Genomic DNA, 18,230 nt, shown 5'->3' with positions numbered 1-18,230 from the left:
AGTCACGACCCCAATACGTACCTTGGACAGCAAACAATGATACTTCCAAATCTTGGCGCTCATTCTATTGCTCAATCAATGGCAACACAATCTGAATGTGGAACTGCAAATAAGGAATCAATCTAGAGACGGTTGGATAAAGGGATAACTTGGATAATGGCAAGGCATGTCATGGAATAATATAAATAAATGGATTGTAAGATTGGTCATGAGAAATATAACACACCCAAACGAGGATCAATACCGCCACAACTAATGAAAGCAACGTGGCCTCTCATTGACCTAACTCGAAAGTCAACAGGATTATTGGTAGTGAGCAAATATATGAAAGGGATAGCGCGAACGCAGTCCCCACTAGCAGAAATTACACGACCGAGTTATCCACATTTGGGATAATCGCTAGGGTCAATTTAGTCTGGGTGCAATGACTAAACCTCGCCTAGGCAGAACCGCCTTCGTGATCGCGGTTGACTGCCTCGTCAGGAAAGTATGATTTGTGACGATTGGTTGCGCATCATGAATGAATGTTCTATGCTAAATGTTGAGAAGAAGTTCTCATCAATAAAAACGATATGTGCAAAAGTTGCAATTTTAATTGATTCGTCTGTCAGTAACGTAGAATACGATTCATTGCGTTCAAATCTTTTATGTGATACATCGCGAGTTCTTTGCCATCCGATGCAGAATGAAGCTGAACAACTTTACAAGAAATAGCAAAGAGCCAGGGTTTGAAATAATAAACTATAAACAAAGAGCCACGACCCCAATACGTACCTTGGACAGCAAACAATGATAGTTCCAAATCTTGGCGCTCATTCTATTGCTCAATCAATGGCAACACAATCTGAATGTGGAACTGCAAATAAGGAATCAATCTAGAGACGGTTGGATAAAGGAAATAACTTGGATAATGGCAAGGTATGTCATGGAATAATATCAATGAATGGATTGTAAGATTGTTCATGAGAAATATACCACACCCAAACGAGGATCAATACGGCCACAACTAATGAAAGCAACGTGGCCGCTCATTGACCTAACTCGTAAGCCAACAGGATATTGGTCGAGAGCAAATATATAAAAGGGATAGCGCGAACGCAGCCCCCACTAGCAGAAATTACACGACCGAGTTATCCACATTTGGGATAATCGCTAGGGTCAATTTAGTCTGGGTGCAATGACTAAACCTCGCCTAGGCAGAACCGCCATCGTGAACGCGGTTGACTGCCTCGTCAGGTAAGTATGATTTGTGACGATTGGATGCGCATCATGAATGAATGTTCTATGCTAAATGTTGAGAAGAAGTTCTCAACAATAAAAACGATATGTGCAAAAGTTGCAATTTTAATTGATTCGTCTGTCAGTAACATAGAATACGATTCATTGCGTTTAAATCTTTTATGTGATACATCGCGAGTTTTTTGCCATCCGATACAGAATGAAGCTGAACAACTTTACAAGAAATAGCAAGAACCAGGGGTTGAAATATTAAACTATAAACAAAGAGCCGCAGCTCCGATACGTATCTTAAACAGAGAATAATGATATTTCCGAATCTTGGCGCTCATTCTATTGCTCAATCAATGGAAAAACACAATCTGAATGTGGAACTGCAAATAAGGAATCAATCTAGAGACGGTTGGATAAAGGAAAAAACTTGGATAATGGCAAGGCATGTCATGGAATAATATCAATGAATGGATTGTAAGATTGTTCATGAGAAATATACCACACCCAAACGAGGATCAATACGGCCACAACTAATGAAAGCAACGTGGCCGCTCATTGACCTAACTTGTAAGCCAACAGGATATTGGTCGAGAGCAAATATATAAAAGGGATAGCGCGAACGCAGCCCCCACTAGCAGAAATTACACGACCGAGTTATCCACATTTGGGATAATCGCTAGGGTCAATTTAGTCTGGGTGCAATGACTAAACCTCGCCTAGGCAGAACCATCTTCGTGATCGCGGTTGACTGCCTCGTCAGGTAAGTATGATTTGTGACGATTGGTTGCGCATCATGAATGAATGTCCTATGCTAAATGTTGAGAAGAAGTTCTCAACAATAAAAACGATATACGCAAAAGTTGCAATTTTAATTGATTCGTCTGTCAGTAACGTAGAATACGATTCATTGCGTTCAAATCTTTTATGTGATACATCGCGAGTTCTTTGCCATCCGATGCAGAATGAAGCTGAACAACTTTACAAGAAATAGCAAAGAGCCAGGGTTTGAAATATTAAACTATAAACAAAGAGCCACAGCCCCAATACGTACCTTGGACAGCAAAAAATGATACTTCCAAATCTTGGCGCTCATTCTATTGCTCAATCAATGGCAACACAATCTGAATGTGGAACTGCAAATAAGGAATCAATCTAGAGACGGTTGGATAAAGGGATAACTTGGATAATGGCAAGGCATGTCATGGAATAATATAAATAAATGGATTGTAAGATTGGTCATGAAAAATATAACACACCCAAACGAGGATCAATACGGCCACAACTAATGAAAGCAACGCGGCCGCTCATTGACCTAACTCGAAAGTCAACAGGATTATTAGTAGTTAGCAAATATATGAAAAGGGATAGCGCGAACGCAGTCCCCACTAGCAGAAATTACACGACCGAGTTATCCACATTTGGGATAATCGCTAGTGTCAATTTAGTCTGGGTGCAATGACTAAACCTCGCCTAGGCAGAACCGCCTTCGTGATCGCGGTTGACTGCCTCGTCAGGTAAGTATGATTTGTGACGATTGTTTGCGCATCATGAATGAATGTTCTATGCTAAATGTTGAGAAGAAGTTCTCAACAATAAAAACGATATGCGCAAAAGTTGCAATTTTAATTAATTCGTCTGTCAGTAACGTAGAATACAATTCATTACGTTCAAATCTTTTATGTGATACATTGCGAGTTCTTTGCCATCCGATGCAGAATGAAGCTGAACAACTTTACAAGAAATAGCAAAGAGCCAGGGTTTGAAATATTAAACTATAAACAAAGAGCCACAGCCCCAATACGTACCTTGGACAGCAAACAATGATACTTCCAAATCTTGGCGCTCATTCTATTGCTCAATCAATGGCAACACAATCTGAATGTGGAACTGCAAATAAGGAATCAATCTAGAGACGGTTGGATAAAGGAAATAACTTGGATAATGGCAAGGCATGTCATGGAATAATATCAATGAATGGATTGTAAGATTGTTCATGAGAAATATACCACACCCAAACGAGGATCAATACGGCCACAACTAATGAAAGCAACGTGGCCGCTCATTGACCTAACTCGTAAGCCAACAGGGTATTAACAGGGTATTGGTCGTGAGCAAATATATAAAAGGGATAGCGCGAACGCAGTCCCCACTAGCAGAAATTACACGACCGAGTTATCCACATTTGGGATAATCGCTAGGGTCAATTTAGTCTAGGTGCAATGACTAAACCTCGCCAAGGCAGAACCATCTTCGTGATCGCGGTTGACTGCCTCGTCAGGTAAGTATGATTTGTGACGATTGGTTGCGCATCATGAATGAATGTTCTATGCTAAATGTTGAGAAGAAGTTCTCAACAATAAAAACGATATGTGCAAAAGTTGCAATTTTAATTGATTCGTCTGTCAGTAACGTAGAATACGATTAATTGCGTTCAAATCTTTTATGTGATACATCGCGAGTTCTTTGCCATCCGATGGCAGAATGAAGCTGAACAACTTTACAAGAAATAGCAAAGAGCCAGGGTTTGAAATATTAAACTATAAACAAAGAGCCACGACCCCAATACGTACCTTGGACAGCAAACAATGATACTTCCAAATCTTGGCGCTCATTCTATTGCTCAATCAATGGCAACACATTCTGAATGTGGAACTGCAAATAAGGAATCAATCTAGAGACGGTTGGATAAAGGGATAACTTGGATAATGGCAAGGCATGTCATGGAATAATATAAATAAATGGATTGTAAGATTGGTCATGAGAAATATAACACACCCAAACGAGGATCAATACGGCCACAACTAATGAGAGCAACGTGGCCTCTCATTGACCTAACTCGAAAGTCAACAGGATTATTGGTAGTGAGCAAATATATGAAAGGGATAGCGCGAACGCAGTCCCCACTAGCAGAAATTACACGACCGAGTTATCCACATTTGGGATAATCGCTAGGGTCAATTTAGTCTGGGTGCAATGACTAAACCTCGCCTAGGCAGAACCGCCTTCGTGATCGCGGTTGACTGCCTCCTCAGGTAAGTATGATTTGTGACGATTGGTTGCGCATCATGAATGAATGTTCTATGCTAAATGTTGAGAAGAAGTTCTCAACAATAAAAACGATATGTGCAAAAGTTGCAATTTTAATCGATTCGTCTGTCAGTAACGTAGAAGACGATTCATCGCGTTCAAATCTTTTATGCGATACATCGCGAGTTCTTTGCCATCCGATTGCCGAATGAAACTGAACAACTTTACAAGAAATAGCAAGGACCAGTGGTTGAAATATTAAACTATAAACAAAGAGCCGCAGCTCCGATACGTACCTTAAACAGAGAATAATGATATTTCCGAATCTTGGCGCTCATTCTATTGCTCAATCAATAGCCACACAATCTGAATGTGGAACTGCAAATAAGGAATCAATCTAGAGACGGTTGGATAAAGGTATAAATAACTTGGATAATGGCAAGGCATGTCATGGAATAATATAAATAAATGGATTGTAAGATTGGTCATGAGAAATATAACACACTACTACCACAACTAATGAAAGCAACGTGGCCGCTCATTGACCTAACTCGTAAGCCAACAGGATATTGGTAGTGAGCAAATGTATAAAAGGGATAGCGCGAACGCAGTCCCCACTAGCAGAAAAAGCAACGTGGCCGCTCATTGACCTAACTCGTAAGCCAACAGGATATTGGTAGTGAGCAAATGTATAAAAGAGATAGCGCGAACGCAGTCCCCACTAGCAGAAATTACGCGACCGAGTTATCCACATTTGGGATAATCGCTAGGGTCAATTTAGTCTGGGTGCAATGTCTAAACCTCGCCTAGGCAGAACCACCATCGTGAACGCGGTTGACTGCCTCGTCAGGTAAGTATGATTTGTGACGATTGGTTGCGCATCATGAATGAATGTTCTATGCTAAATGTTGAGAAGAAGTTCTCAACAATAAAAACGATATGTGCAAAAGTTGCAATTTTAATTGATTCGTCTGTCAGTAACATAGAATACGATTCATTGCGTTTAAATCTTTTATGTGATACATCGCGAGTTTTTTGCCATCCGATACAGAATGAAGCTGAACAACTTTACAAGAAATAGCAAGAACCAGGAGTTGAAATATTAAACTGTAAACAAAGAGCCGCAGCTCCGATACGTACCTTAAACAGAGAATAATGATATTTCCGAATCTTGGCGCTCATTCTATTGCTCAATCAATGGCAACACAATCTGAATGTGGAACTGCAAATAAGGAATCAATCTAGAGACGGTTGGATAAAGAAAATAACTTGGATAATGGCAAGGCATGTCATGGAATAATATCAATGAATGGATTGTAAGATTGTTCATGAGAAATATACCACACCCAAACGAGGATCAATACGGCCACAACTAATGAAAGCAACGTGGCCTCTCATTGACCTAACTCGAAAGTCAACAGGATTATTGGTAATGAGCAAATATATGAAAGGGATAGCGCGAACGCAGTCCCCACTAGCAGAAATTACACGACCGAGTTATCCACATTTGGGATAATCGCTAGGGTCAATTTAGTCTGGGTGCAATGACTAAACCTCGCCTAGGCAGAACCGCCTTCGTGATCGCGGTTGACTGCCTCGTCAGGTAAGTATGATTTGTGACGATTGGTTGCGCATCATGAATGAATGTCCTATGCTAAATGTTGAGAAGAAGTTCTCAACAATAAAAACGATATACGCAAAAGTTGCAATTTTAATTGATTCGTCTGTCAGTAACGTAGAATACGATTCATTGCGTTCAAATCTTTTATGTGATACATCGCGAGTTCTTTGCCATCCGATGCAGAATGAAGCTGAACAACTTTACAAGAAATAGCAAGGACCAGTGGTTGAAATATTAAACTATAAACAAAGAGCCGCAGCTCCGATACGTACCTTGGACAGCAAACAATGATAGTTCCAAATCTTGGCGCTCATTCTATTGCTCAATCAATGGCAACACAATCTGAATGTGGAACTGCAAATAAGGAATCAATCTAGAGACGGTTGGATAAAGGGATAACTTGGATAATGGTAAGGCATGTCATGGAATAATATAAATAAATGGATTGTAAGATTGGTCATGAAAAATATAACACACCCAAACGAGGATCAATACGGCCACAACTAATGAAAGCAACGTGGCCGCTCATTGACCTAACACGTAAGCCAACAGGATATTGGTCGTGAGCAAATATATAAAAGGGATAGCGCGAACGCAGTCCCCACTAGCAGAAATTATACGACCGAGTTATCCACATTTCGGATAATCGCTAGGGTCAATTTAGTGTAGGTGCAATGACTAAACCTCGCCTAGGCAGAACCATCTTCGTGATCGCGGTTGACTGCCTCGTCAGGTAAGTATGATTTGTGACGATTGGTTGCGCATCATGAATGAATGTTCTATGCTAAATGTTGAGAAGAAGTTCTCAACAATAAAAACGATATGTGCAAGAGTTGCAATTTTAATTGAATCGTCTGTCAGTAACGTAGAATACGATCCATTGCGTTCAAATCTTTTATGTGATACATCGCGAGTTCTTTGCCATCCGATGCAGAATGAAGCTGAACAACTTTACAAGAAATAGCAAAGAGCCAGGGTTTGAAATATTAAACTATAAACAAAGAGCCACGACCCCAATACGTACCTTGGACAGCAAACAATGATATTTCCAAATCTTGGCGCTCATTCTATTGCTCAATCAATGGCAACACAATCTGAATGTGGAACTGCAAATAAGGAATCAATCTAGAGACGGTTGGATAAAGGAAATAACTTGGATAATTGCAAGGCATGTCATGGAATAATATCAATGAATGGATTGTAAGATTGTTCATGAGAAATATACCACACCCAAACGAGGATCAATACGGCCACAACTAATGAAAGCAACGTGGCCGCTCATTGACCTAACTCGTAAGCCAACAGGATATTGGTTGAGAGCAAATATATAAAAGGGATAGCGCGAACGCAGCCCCCACTAGCAGAAATTACACGACCGAGTTATACACATTTGGGATAATCGCTAGTGTCAATTTAGTCTGGGTGCAATGACTAAACCTCGCCTAGGCAGAACCGCAATCGTGATCGCGGTTGACTGCCTCGTCAGGTAAGTATGATTTGTGACGATTGGTTGCGCATCATGAATGAATGTTCTATGCTAAATGTTGAGAAGAAGTTCTCAACAATAAAAACGATATGTGCAAAAGTTGCAATTTTAATTGATTCGTCTGTCAGTAACATAGAATACGATTCATTGCGTTCAAATCTGAGTTTTTTGCCATCCGATGCAGAATGAAGCTGAACAACTTTACAAGAAATAGCAAAGAGCCAGGGTTTGAAATATTAAACTATAAACAAAGAGCCACGACCCCAATACGTACCTTGGACAGCAAACAATGATACTTCCAAATCTTGGCGCTCATTCTATTGCTCAATCAATGGCAACACAATCTGAATGTGGAACTGCAAATAAGGAATCAATCTAGAGACGGTTGGATAAAGGAAATAACTTGGATAATGGCAAGGCATGTCATGGAATAATATAAATAAATGGATTGTAAGATTGGTCATGAGAAATATAACACACCCAAACGAGGATCAATACGGCCACAACTAATGAAAGCAACGTGGCCGCTCATTGACCTAACTCGAAAGTCAACAGGATTATTGGTAGTGAGCAAATATATGAAAAGGATAGCGCGAACGCAGTCCCCACTAGCAGAAATTACACGACCGAGTTATTCACATTTGGGATAATCGCTAGGGTCAATTTAGACTAGGTGCAATGACTAAACCTCGCCTAGGCAGAACCATCTTCGTGATCGCGGTTGACTGCCTCGTCAGGTAAGTATGATTTGTGACGATTGGTTGCGCATCATGAATGAATGTTCTATGCTAAATGTTGAGAAGAAGTTCTCAACAATAAAAACGATATGTGCAAGAGTTGCAATTTTAATTGAATCGTCTGTCAGTAACGTAGAATACGATCCATTGCGTTCAAATCTTTTATGTGATACATCGCGAGTTCTTTGCCATCCGATGGCAGAATGAAGCTGAACAACTTTACAAAAAATAGCAAGGACCAGGGGTTGAAATATTAAACTATAAACAAAGAGCCGCAGCTCCGATACGTACCTTAAACCGAGAATAATGATATTTCCGAATCTTGGCGCTCATTCTATTGCTCAATCAATAGCAACACAATCTGAATGTGGAACTGCAAATAAGGAATCAATCTAGAGACGGTTGGATAAAAGAATAAATAACTTGGATAATGGCAAGGCATGTCATGGAATAATATAAATAAATGGATTGTAAGATTGGTCATGAGAAATATAACACACTACTACCACAACTAATGAAAGCAACGTGGCCGCTCATTGACCTAACTCGTAAGCCAACAGGATATTGGTAGTGAGCAAATGTATAAAAGGGATAGCGCGAACGCAGTCCCCACTAGCAGAAAAAACAACGTGGCCGCTCATTGACCTAACTCGTAAGCCAACAGGATATCGGTAGTGAGCAAATGTATAAAAGAGATAGCGCGAACGCAGTCCCCACTAGCAGAAATTACACGACCGAGTTATCCACATTTGGGATAATCGCTAGGGTCAATTTAGTCTGGGTGCAATGACTAAACCTCGCCTAGGCAGAACCACCATCGTGATCGCGGTTGACTGCCTCGTCAGGTAAGTATGATTTGTGACGATTGGTTGCGCATCATGAATGAATGTTCTATGCTAAATGTTGAGAAGAAGTTCTCAACAATAAAAACGATTTGTGCAAAAGTTGCAATTTTAATTGATTCGTCTGTCAGTAACATAGAATACGATTCATTGCGTTCAAATCTTTTATGTGATACATCGCGAGTTTTTTGCCATCCGATGCAGAATGAAGCTGAACAACTTTACAAGAAATAGCAAGAACCAGGGGTTGAAATATTAAACTATAAACAAAGAGCCGCAGCTCCGATACGTACCTTAAACAGAGAATAATGATATTTCCAAATCTTGGCGCTCATTCTATTGCTCAATCAATGGCAACACAATCTGAATGTGGAACTGCAAATAAGGAATCAATCTAGAGACGGTTGGATAAATGAAATAACTTGGATAATGGCAAGGCATGTCATGGAATAATATCAATGAATGGATTGTAAGATTGTTCATGAGAAATATACCACACCCAAACGAGGATCAATACGGCCTACAACTAATGAAAGCAACGTGGCCGCTCATTGACATAACTCGTAAGCCAACAGGATATTGGTCGAGAGCAAATATATAAAAGGGATAGCGCGAACGCAGCCCCCACTAGCAGAAATTACACGACCGAGTTATCCACATTTGGGATAATCGCTAGGGTCAATTTAGTCTGGGTGCAATGACTAAACCTCGCCTAGGCAGAACCATCTTCGTGATCGCGGTTGACTGCCTCGTCAGGTAAGTATGATTTGTGACGATTGGTTGCGCATCATGAATGAATGTTCTATGCTAAATGTTGAGAATAACTTCTCAACAATAAAAACGATATACGCAAAAGTTACAATTTTAATTGATTCGTCTGTCAGTAACGTAGAATACGATTCATTGCGTTCAAATCTTTTATGTGATACATCGCGAGTTCTTTGCCATCCGATGCAGAATGAAGCTGAACAACTTTACAAGAAATAGCAAAGAGCCAGGGTTTGAAATATTAAACTATAAACAAAGAGCCACGACCCCAATACGTACCTTGGACAGCAAACAATGATACTTCCAAATCTTGGCGCTCATTCTATTGCTCAATCAATGGCAACACAATCTGAATGTTAAACTGCAAATAAGGAATCAATCTAGAGACGGTTGGATAAAGGAAATAACTTGGATAATGGCAAGGCATGTCATGGAATAATATAAATAAATGGATTGTAAGATTGGTCATGAGAAATATAACACACCCAAACGAGGATCAATACGGCCACAACTAATGAAAGCAACGTGGCCGCTCATTGACTTAACTCGAAAGTCAACAGGATTATTGGTAGTGAGCAAATATATAAAAGGGATAGCGCGAACGCAGTCCCCACTAGCAGAAATTATACGACCGAGTTATCCACATTTGGGATAATCGCTAGGGTCAATTTAGTCTGGGTGCAATGACTAAACCTCGCCTAGGCAGAACCGCCTTCGTGATCGCGGTTGACTGCCTCGTCAGGTAAGTATGATTTGTGACGATTGGTTGCGCATCATGAATGAATGTTCTATGCTAAATGTTGGGAAGAAGTTCTCAACAATAAAAACGATATGCGCAAAAGTTGCAATTTTAATTGATTCGTCTGTCAGTAACGTAGAATACGATTCATTGCGTTCAAAACTTTTATGTGATACATCGCGAGTTCTTTGCCATCCGATGCAGAATGAAGCTGAACAACTTTACAAGAAATAGCAAAGAGCCAGGGTTTGAAATATTAAACTATAAACAAAGAGCCACAGCCCCAATACGTACCTTGGACAGCAAACAATGATACTTCTAAATCTTGGCGCTCATTCTATTGCTCAATCAATGGCAACACAATCTGAATGTGGAACTGCAAATAAGGAATCAATCTAGAGACGGTTGGATAAAGGGATAACTTGGATAATGGTAAGGCATGTCATGGAATAATATAAATAAATGGATTGTAAGATTGGTCATGAAAAATATAACACACCCAAACGAGGATCAATACGGCCACAACTAATGAAAGCAACGTGGCCGCTCATTGACTTAACTCCAAAGTCAACAGGATTATTGGTAGTTAGCAAATATATGAAAAGGGATAGCGCGAACGCAGTCCCCACTAGCAGAAATTACACGACCGAGTTATCCACATTTGGGATAATCGCTAGTGTTAATTTAGTCTGGGTGCAATGACTGAACCTCGCCTAGGCAGAACCGCAATCGCGATCGCGGTTGACTGCCTCGTCAGGTAAGTATGATTTGTGACGATTGGTTGCGCATCATAAATGAATGTTCTATGCTAAATGTTGAGAAGAAGTTCTCAACAATAAAAACGATATGTGCAAAAGTTGCATTTTTAATTGATTCGTTTGTCAGTAACATAGAATACGATTCATTGCGTTCAAATCTGAGTTTTTTGCCATCCGATGCAGAATGAAGCTGAACAACTTTACAAGAAATAGCAAAGAGCCAGGGTTTGAAATATTAAACTATAAACAAAGAGCCACGACCCCAATACGTACCTTGGACAGCAAACAATGATACTTCCAAATCTTGGCGCTCATTCTATTGCTCAATCAATGGCAACACAATCTGAATGTTAAACTGCAAATAAGGAATCAATCTAGAGACGGTTGGATAAAGGAAATAACTTGGATAATGGCAAGGCATGTCATGGAATAATATAAATAAATGGATTGTAAGATTGGTCATGAGAAATATAACACACCCAAACGAGGATCAATACGGCCACAACTAATGAAAGCAACGTGGCCGCTCATTGACTTAACTCGAAAGTCAACAGGATTATTGGTAGTGAGCAAATATATGAAAGGGATAGCGCGAACGCAGTCCCCACTAGCAGAAATTACACGACCGAGTTATTCACATTTGGGATAATCGCTAGGGTCAATTTAGTCTGGGTGCAATGACTAAACCTCGCCTAGGCAGAACCATCTTCGTGATCGCGGTTGACTGCCTCGTCAGGTAAGTATGATTCGTGACGATTGGTTGCGCATCATGAATGAATGTTCTATGCTAAATGTTGAGAAGAAGTTCTCAACAATAAAAACGATATGTGCAAGAGTTGCAATTTTAATTGAATCGTCTGTCAGTAACGTAGAATACGATCCATTGCGTTCAAATCTTTTATGTGATACATCGCGAGTTCTTTGCCATCCGATGGCAGAATGAAGCTGAACAACTTTACAAGAAATAGCAAGGACCAGGGGTTGAAATATTAAACTATAAACAAAGAGCCGCAGCTCCGATACGTACCTTAAACCGAGAATAATGATATTTCCGAATCTTGGCGCTCATTCTATTGCTCATTCAATAGCAACACAATCTGAATGTGGAACTGCAAATAAGGAATCAATCTAGAGACGGTTGGATAAAGGGATAAATAACTTGGATAATGGCAAGGCATGTCATGGAATAATATAAATAAATGGATTGTAAGATTGGTCATGAGAATATAACACACTACTACCACAACTAATGAAAGCAACGTGGCCGCTCGTTGACCTAACTCGTAAGCCAACAGGATATTGGTAGTGAGCAAATGTATAAAAGAGATAGCGCGAACGCAGTCCCCACTAGCAGAAATTACACGACCGAGTTATCCACATTTGGGATAATCGCTAGGGTCAATTTAGTCTGGGTGCAATGACTAAACCTCGCCTAGGCAGAACCACCATCGTGATCGCGGTTGACTGCCTCGTCAGGTAAGTATGATTTGTGACGATTGGTTGCGCATCATGAATGAATGTTCTATGCTAAATGTTGAGAAGAAGTTCTCAACAATAAAAACGATTTGTGCAAAAGTTGCAATTTTAATTGATTCGTCTGTCAGTAACATAGAATACGATTCATTGCGTTCAAATCTTTTATGTGATACATCGCGAGTTTTTTGCCATCCGATGCAGAATGAAGCTGAACAACTTTACAAGAAATAGCAAGAACCAGGGGTTGAAATATTAAACTATAAACAAAGAGCCGCAGCTCCGATACGTACCTTAAACAGAGAATAATGATATTTTCGAATCTTGGCGCTCATTCTATTGCTCAATCAATGGCAACACAATCTGAATGTGGAACTGCAAATAAGGAATCAATCTAGAGACGGTTGGATAAAGGAAATAACTTGGATAATGGCAAGGCATGTCATGGAATAATATCAATGAATGGATTGTAAGATTGTTCATGAGAAATATACCACACCCAAACGAGGATCAATACGGCCACAACTAATGAAAGCAACGTGGCCGCTCATTGACATAACTCGTAAGCCAACAGGATATTTATTGGTCGAGAGCAAATATATAAAAGGGATAGCGCGAACGCAGCCCCCACTAGCAGAAATTACACGACCGAGTTATCCACATTTGGGATAATCGCTAGTGTCAATTTAGTCTGGGTGCAATGACTGAACCTCGCCTAGGCAGAACCGCAATCGTGATCGCGGTTGACTGCCTCGTCAGGTAAGTATGATTTGTGACGATTGGTTGCGCATCATGAATGAATGTTCTATGCTAAATGTTGAAAAGAAGTTCTCAACAATAAAAACGATATGTGCAAAAGTTGCATTTTTAATTGATTCGTCTGTCAGTAACATAGAATACGATTCATTGCGTTCAAATCTGAGTTTTTTGCCATCCGATGCAGAATGAAGCTGAACAACTTTACAAGAAATAGCAAAGAGCCAGGGTTTGAAATATTAAACTATAAACAAAGAGCCACGACCCCAATACGTACCTTGGACAGCAAACAATGATACTTCCAAATCTTGGCGCTCATTCTATTGCTCAATCAATGGCAACACAATCTGAATGTTAAACTGCAAATAAGGAATCAATCTAGAGACGGTTGGATAAAGGAAATAACTTGGATAATGGCAAGGCATGTCATGGAATAATATAAATAAATGGATTGTAAGATTGGTCATGAGAAATATAACACACCCAAACGAGGATCAATACGGCCACAACTAATGAAAGCAACGTGGCCGCTCATTGACTTAACTCGAAAGTCAACAGGATTATTGGTAGTGAGCAAATATATAAAAGGGATAGCGCGAACGCAGTCCCCACTAGCAGAAATTACACGACCGAGTTATCCACATTTGGGATAATCGCTAGTGTCAATTTAGTCTGGGTGCAATGACTAAACCTCGCCTAGGCAGAACCGCCTTCGTGATCGCGGTTGACTGCCTCGTCAGGTAAGTATGATTTGTGACGATTGGTTGCGCATCATGAATGAATGTTCTATGCTAAATGTTGGGAAGAAGTTCTCAACAATAAAAACGATATGCGCAAAAGTTGCAATTTTAATTGATTCGTCTGTCAGTAACGTAGAATACGATTCATTGCGTTCAAATCTCTTATGTGATACATCGCGAGTTCTTTGCCATCCGATGCAGAATGGAGCTGAACAACTTTACAAGAAATAGCAAAGAGCCAGGGTTTGAAATATTAAACTATAAACAAAGAGCCACAGCCCCAATACGTACCTTGGACAGCAAACAATGATACTTCCAAATCTTGGCGCTCATTCTATTGCTCAATCAATGGCAACACAATCTGAATGTGGAACTGCAAATAAGGAATCAATCTAGAGACGGTTGGATAAAGGGATAACTTGGATAATGGTAAGGCATGTCATGGAATAATATAAATAAATGGATTGTAAGATTGGTCATGAAAAATATAACACACCCAAACGAGTATCAATACGGCCACAACTAATGAAAGCAACGTGGCCGCTCATTGACTTAACTCCAAAGTCAACAGGATTATTGGTAGTTAGCAAATATATGAAAAGGGATAGCGCGAACGCAGTCCCCACTAGCAGAAATTACACGACCGAGTTATCCACATTTGGGATAATCGCTAGTGTCAATTTAGTCTGGGTGCAATGACTGAACCTCGCCTAGGCAGAACCGCAATCGTGATCGCGGTTGACTGCCTCGTCAGGTAAGTATGATTTGTGACGATTGGTTGCGCATCATGAATGAATGTTCTATGCTAAATGTTGAGAAGAAGTTCTCAACAATAAAAACGATATGTGCAAAAGTTGCATTTTTAATTGATTCGTCTGTCAGTAACATAGAATACGATTCATTGCGTTCAAATCTGAGTTTTTTGCCATCCGATGCAGAATGAAGCTGAACAACTTTACAAGAAATAGCAAAGAGCCAGGGTTTGAAATATTAAACTATAAACAAAGAGCCACGACCCCAATACGTACCTTGGACAGCAAACAATGATACTTCCAAATCTTGGCGCTCATTCTATTGCTCAATCAATGGCAACACAATCTGAATGTTAAACTGCAAATAAGGAATCAATCTAGAGACGGTTGGATAAAGGAAATAACTTGGATAATGGCAAAGCATGTCATGGAATAATATAAATAAATGGATTGTAAGATTGGTCATGAGAAATATAACACACCCAAACGAGGATCAATACAGCCACAACTAATGAAAGCAACGTGGCCGCTCATTGACTTAACTCGAAAGTCAACAGGATTATTGGTAGTGAGCAAATATATGAAAGGGATAGCGCGAACGCAGTCCCCACTAGCAGAAATTACACGACCGAGTTATTCACATTTGGGATAATCGCTAGGGTCAATTTAGTCTGGGTACAATGACTAAACCTCGCCAAGGCAGAACCGCCTTCGTGATCGCGGTTGACTGCCTCGTCAGGTAAGTATGATTTGTGACGATTGGTTGCGCATCATGAATGAATGTTCTATGCTAAATGTTGAGAAGAACTTCTCAACAATAAATACAATATGTGCAAGAGTTGCAATTGTAATTGAATCGTCTGTCAGTAACGTAGAATACGATCCATTGCGTTCAAATCTTTTATGTGATACATCGCGAGTTCTTTGCCATCCGATGGCAGAATGAAGCTGAACAACTTTACAAGAAATAGCAAGGACCAGGGGTTGAAATATTAAACTATAAACAAAGAGCCGCAGCTCCGATACGTACCTTAAACCGAGAATAATGATATTTCCGAATCTTGGCGCTCATTCTATTGCTCAATCAATAGCAACACAATCTGAATGTGGAACTGCAAATAAGGAATCAATCTAGAGACGGTTGGATAAAGGGATAAATAACTTGGATAATGGCAAGGCATGTCATGGAATAATATAAATAAATGGATTGTAAGATTGGTCATGAGAAATATAACACACTACTACCACAACTAAGGAAAGCAACGTGGCCGCTCATTGACCTAACTCGTAAGCCAACAGGATATCGGTAGTGAGCAAATGTATAAAAGGGATAGCGCGAACGCAGTCCCCACTAGCAGAATAAGCAACGTGGCCGCTCATTGACCTAACTCGTAAGCCAACAGGATATTGGTAGTGAGCAAATGTATAAAAGAGATAGCGCGAACGCTTTCCCCACTAGCAGAAATTACACGACTGAGTTATCCACATTTGGGATAATCGCTAGGGTCAATTTAGTCTGGGTGCAATGACTAAACCTCGCCTAGGCAGAACCACCATCGTGATCGCGGTTGACTGCCTCGTCAGGTAAGTATGATTTGTGATGATTGGTTGCGCATCATAAATGAATGTTCTATGCTAAATGTTGAAAAGAAGTTCTCAACAATAAAAACGATTTGTGCAAAAGTTGCAATTTTAATTGATTCGTCTCTCAGTAACATAGAATACGATTCATTGCGTTCAAATCTTTTATGTGATACATCGCGAGTTTTTTGCCATCCGATGCAGAATGAAGCTGAACAACTTTACAAGAAATAGCAAGAACCAGGGGTTGAAATATTAAACTATAAACAAAGAGCCGCAGCTCCGATACGTACCTTAAACAGAGAATAATGATATTTCCGAATCTTGGCGCTCATTCTATTGCTCAATCATTGGCAACACAATCTGAATGTGGAACTGCAAATAAGGAATCAATCTAGAGACGGTTGGATAAAGGAAATAACTTGGATAATGGCAAGGCATGTCATGGAATAATATCAATGAAGGGATTGTAAGATTGTTCATGAGAAATATACCACACCCAAACGAGGATCAATACGGCCACAACTAATGAAAGCAACGTGGCCGCTCATTGACATAACTCGTAAGCCAACAGGATATTGGTCGAGAGCAAATCTATAAAAGGGATAGCGCGAACGCAGCCCCCACTAGCAGAAATTACACGACCGAGTTATCCACATTTGGGATAATCGCTAGGGTCAATTTAGTCTGGGTGCAATGACTAAACCTCGCCTAGGCAGAACCATATTCGTGATCGCGGTTGACTGCCTCGTCAGGTAAGTATGATTTGTGACGATTGGTTGCGCATCATGAATGAATGTTCTATGCTAAATGTTGAGAAGAAGTTCTCAACAATAAAAACGATATACGCAAAAGTTGCAATTTTAATTGATTCGTCTGTCAGTAACGTAGAATACGATTCATTGCGTTCAAATCTTTTATGTGATACATCGCAAGTTCTTTGCCATCCGATGCAGAATGAAGCTGAACAACTTTACAAGAAATAGCAAAGAGCCAGGGTTTGAAATATTAAACTATAAACAAAGAGCCACAGCCCCAATACGTACGTACCTTGGACAGCAAACAATGATACTTCCAAATCTTGGCGCTCATTCTATTGTTCAATCAATGGCAACACAATCTGAATGTGGAACTGCAAATAAGGAATCAATCTAGAGACGGTTGGATAAAGGGATAACTTGGATAATGGTAAGGCATGTCATGGAATAATACAAATAAATGGATTGTAAGATTGGTCATGAAAAATATAACACACCCAAACGAGGATCAATACGGCCACAATTAATGAAAGCAACGTGGCCGCTCATTGACCTAACTCGAAAGTCAACAGGATTATTAGTAGTTAGCAAATATATGAAAAGGGATAGCGCGAACGCAGTCCCCACTAGCAGAAATTACACGACCGAGTTATCCACATTTGGGATAATCGCTAGTGTCAATTTAGTCTGGGTGCAATGACTAAACCTCGCCTAAGCAGAACCGCCTTCGTGATCGCGGTTGACTGCCTCGTCAGGTAAGTATGATTTGTGACGATTGGTTGCGCATCATGAATGAATGTTCTATGCTAAATGTTGAGAAGAAGTTCTCAACAATAAAAACGATATACGCAAAAGTTGCAATTTTAATTGATTCGTCTGTCAGTAACGTAGAATACGATTCATTGCGTTCAAATCTTTTATGTGATACATCGCGAGTTCTTTGCCATCCGATGCAGAATGAA

At 40.0% G+C, this 18,230-nt stretch overlaps 24 non-coding genes across 24 annotated transcripts; all 24 read right to left on the bottom strand.

Annotated features, from left to right (window-relative positions):
- Positions 1-328: 328 nt before the first annotated feature.
- LOC144424116 (U1 spliceosomal RNA) lies at positions 329-491 on the bottom strand. The gene has a single exon (XR_013476480.1). It is a non-coding gene; the product is annotated as a U1 spliceosomal RNA (small nuclear RNA).
- Positions 492-1,080: 589 nt separating this feature from the next.
- On the bottom strand, positions 1,081-1,244 carry LOC144423136 (U1 spliceosomal RNA). The gene has a single exon (XR_013475630.1). It is a non-coding gene; the product is annotated as a U1 spliceosomal RNA (small nuclear RNA).
- Positions 1,245-1,834: 590 nt separating this feature from the next.
- Positions 1,835-1,998, bottom strand: LOC144423132 (U1 spliceosomal RNA). The gene has a single exon (XR_013475626.1). It is a non-coding gene; the product is annotated as a U1 spliceosomal RNA (small nuclear RNA).
- Positions 1,999-2,589: 591 nt separating this feature from the next.
- LOC144423083 (U1 spliceosomal RNA) lies at positions 2,590-2,752 on the bottom strand. Its single transcript, XR_013475580.1, has one exon. It is a non-coding gene; the product is annotated as a U1 spliceosomal RNA (small nuclear RNA).
- A 601-nt stretch (positions 2,753-3,353) lies between these two features.
- On the bottom strand, positions 3,354-3,516 carry LOC144423233 (U1 spliceosomal RNA). The gene has a single exon (XR_013475727.1). It is a non-coding gene; the product is annotated as a U1 spliceosomal RNA (small nuclear RNA).
- A 591-nt stretch (positions 3,517-4,107) lies between these two features.
- Positions 4,108-4,270, bottom strand: LOC144423160 (U1 spliceosomal RNA). The gene has a single exon (XR_013475654.1). It is a non-coding gene; the product is annotated as a U1 spliceosomal RNA (small nuclear RNA).
- A 682-nt stretch (positions 4,271-4,952) lies between these two features.
- On the bottom strand, positions 4,953-5,115 carry LOC144423494 (U1 spliceosomal RNA). The gene has a single exon (XR_013475988.1). It is a non-coding gene; the product is annotated as a U1 spliceosomal RNA (small nuclear RNA).
- A 590-nt stretch (positions 5,116-5,705) lies between these two features.
- LOC144423741 (U1 spliceosomal RNA) lies at positions 5,706-5,868 on the bottom strand. The gene has a single exon (XR_013476167.1). It is a non-coding gene; the product is annotated as a U1 spliceosomal RNA (small nuclear RNA).
- A 588-nt stretch (positions 5,869-6,456) lies between these two features.
- LOC144423434 (U1 spliceosomal RNA) lies at positions 6,457-6,619 on the bottom strand. Its single transcript, XR_013475928.1, has one exon. It is a non-coding gene; the product is annotated as a U1 spliceosomal RNA (small nuclear RNA).
- A 589-nt stretch (positions 6,620-7,208) lies between these two features.
- LOC144423471 (U1 spliceosomal RNA) lies at positions 7,209-7,372 on the bottom strand. Its single transcript, XR_013475965.1, has one exon. It is a non-coding gene; the product is annotated as a U1 spliceosomal RNA (small nuclear RNA).
- A 574-nt stretch (positions 7,373-7,946) lies between these two features.
- Positions 7,947-8,109, bottom strand: LOC144423406 (U1 spliceosomal RNA). The gene has a single exon (XR_013475900.1). It is a non-coding gene; the product is annotated as a U1 spliceosomal RNA (small nuclear RNA).
- Positions 8,110-8,791: 682 nt separating this feature from the next.
- LOC144423206 (U1 spliceosomal RNA) lies at positions 8,792-8,954 on the bottom strand. Its single transcript, XR_013475700.1, has one exon. It is a non-coding gene; the product is annotated as a U1 spliceosomal RNA (small nuclear RNA).
- Positions 8,955-9,543: 589 nt separating this feature from the next.
- LOC144423130 (U1 spliceosomal RNA) lies at positions 9,544-9,707 on the bottom strand. Its single transcript, XR_013475624.1, has one exon. It is a non-coding gene; the product is annotated as a U1 spliceosomal RNA (small nuclear RNA).
- Positions 9,708-10,298: 591 nt separating this feature from the next.
- Positions 10,299-10,461, bottom strand: LOC144423633 (U1 spliceosomal RNA). The gene has a single exon (XR_013476098.1). It is a non-coding gene; the product is annotated as a U1 spliceosomal RNA (small nuclear RNA).
- Positions 10,462-11,052: 591 nt separating this feature from the next.
- Positions 11,053-11,215, bottom strand: LOC144423484 (U1 spliceosomal RNA). Its single transcript, XR_013475978.1, has one exon. It is a non-coding gene; the product is annotated as a U1 spliceosomal RNA (small nuclear RNA).
- A 574-nt stretch (positions 11,216-11,789) lies between these two features.
- On the bottom strand, positions 11,790-11,952 carry LOC144423292 (U1 spliceosomal RNA). Its single transcript, XR_013475786.1, has one exon. It is a non-coding gene; the product is annotated as a U1 spliceosomal RNA (small nuclear RNA).
- Positions 11,953-12,529: 577 nt separating this feature from the next.
- LOC144423205 (U1 spliceosomal RNA) lies at positions 12,530-12,692 on the bottom strand. The gene has a single exon (XR_013475699.1). It is a non-coding gene; the product is annotated as a U1 spliceosomal RNA (small nuclear RNA).
- Positions 12,693-13,284: 592 nt separating this feature from the next.
- Positions 13,285-13,448, bottom strand: LOC144423416 (U1 spliceosomal RNA). The gene has a single exon (XR_013475910.1). It is a non-coding gene; the product is annotated as a U1 spliceosomal RNA (small nuclear RNA).
- A 574-nt stretch (positions 13,449-14,022) lies between these two features.
- On the bottom strand, positions 14,023-14,185 carry LOC144423082 (U1 spliceosomal RNA). The gene has a single exon (XR_013475579.1). It is a non-coding gene; the product is annotated as a U1 spliceosomal RNA (small nuclear RNA).
- A 591-nt stretch (positions 14,186-14,776) lies between these two features.
- On the bottom strand, positions 14,777-14,939 carry LOC144423396 (U1 spliceosomal RNA). The gene has a single exon (XR_013475890.1). It is a non-coding gene; the product is annotated as a U1 spliceosomal RNA (small nuclear RNA).
- Positions 14,940-15,513: 574 nt separating this feature from the next.
- LOC144423321 (U1 spliceosomal RNA) lies at positions 15,514-15,676 on the bottom strand. The gene has a single exon (XR_013475815.1). It is a non-coding gene; the product is annotated as a U1 spliceosomal RNA (small nuclear RNA).
- A 682-nt stretch (positions 15,677-16,358) lies between these two features.
- Positions 16,359-16,521, bottom strand: LOC144423386 (U1 spliceosomal RNA). The gene has a single exon (XR_013475880.1). It is a non-coding gene; the product is annotated as a U1 spliceosomal RNA (small nuclear RNA).
- Positions 16,522-17,109: 588 nt separating this feature from the next.
- LOC144423217 (U1 spliceosomal RNA) lies at positions 17,110-17,273 on the bottom strand. Its single transcript, XR_013475711.1, has one exon. It is a non-coding gene; the product is annotated as a U1 spliceosomal RNA (small nuclear RNA).
- Positions 17,274-17,868: 595 nt separating this feature from the next.
- Positions 17,869-18,031, bottom strand: LOC120345229 (U1 spliceosomal RNA). Its single transcript, XR_005569870.2, has one exon. It is a non-coding gene; the product is annotated as a U1 spliceosomal RNA (small nuclear RNA).
- Between the last annotated feature and the right edge of the window lie 199 nt (positions 18,032-18,230).

The sequence above is a fragment of the Styela clava genome, chromosome 5, assembly GCF_964204865.1.
Source record: "Styela clava chromosome 5, kaStyClav1.hap1.2, whole genome shotgun sequence".
NCBI lineage: Eukaryota > Metazoa > Chordata > Ascidiacea > Stolidobranchia > Styelidae > Styela > Styela clava.
This window is presented reverse-complemented; position numbering and strand designations above follow the sequence as displayed.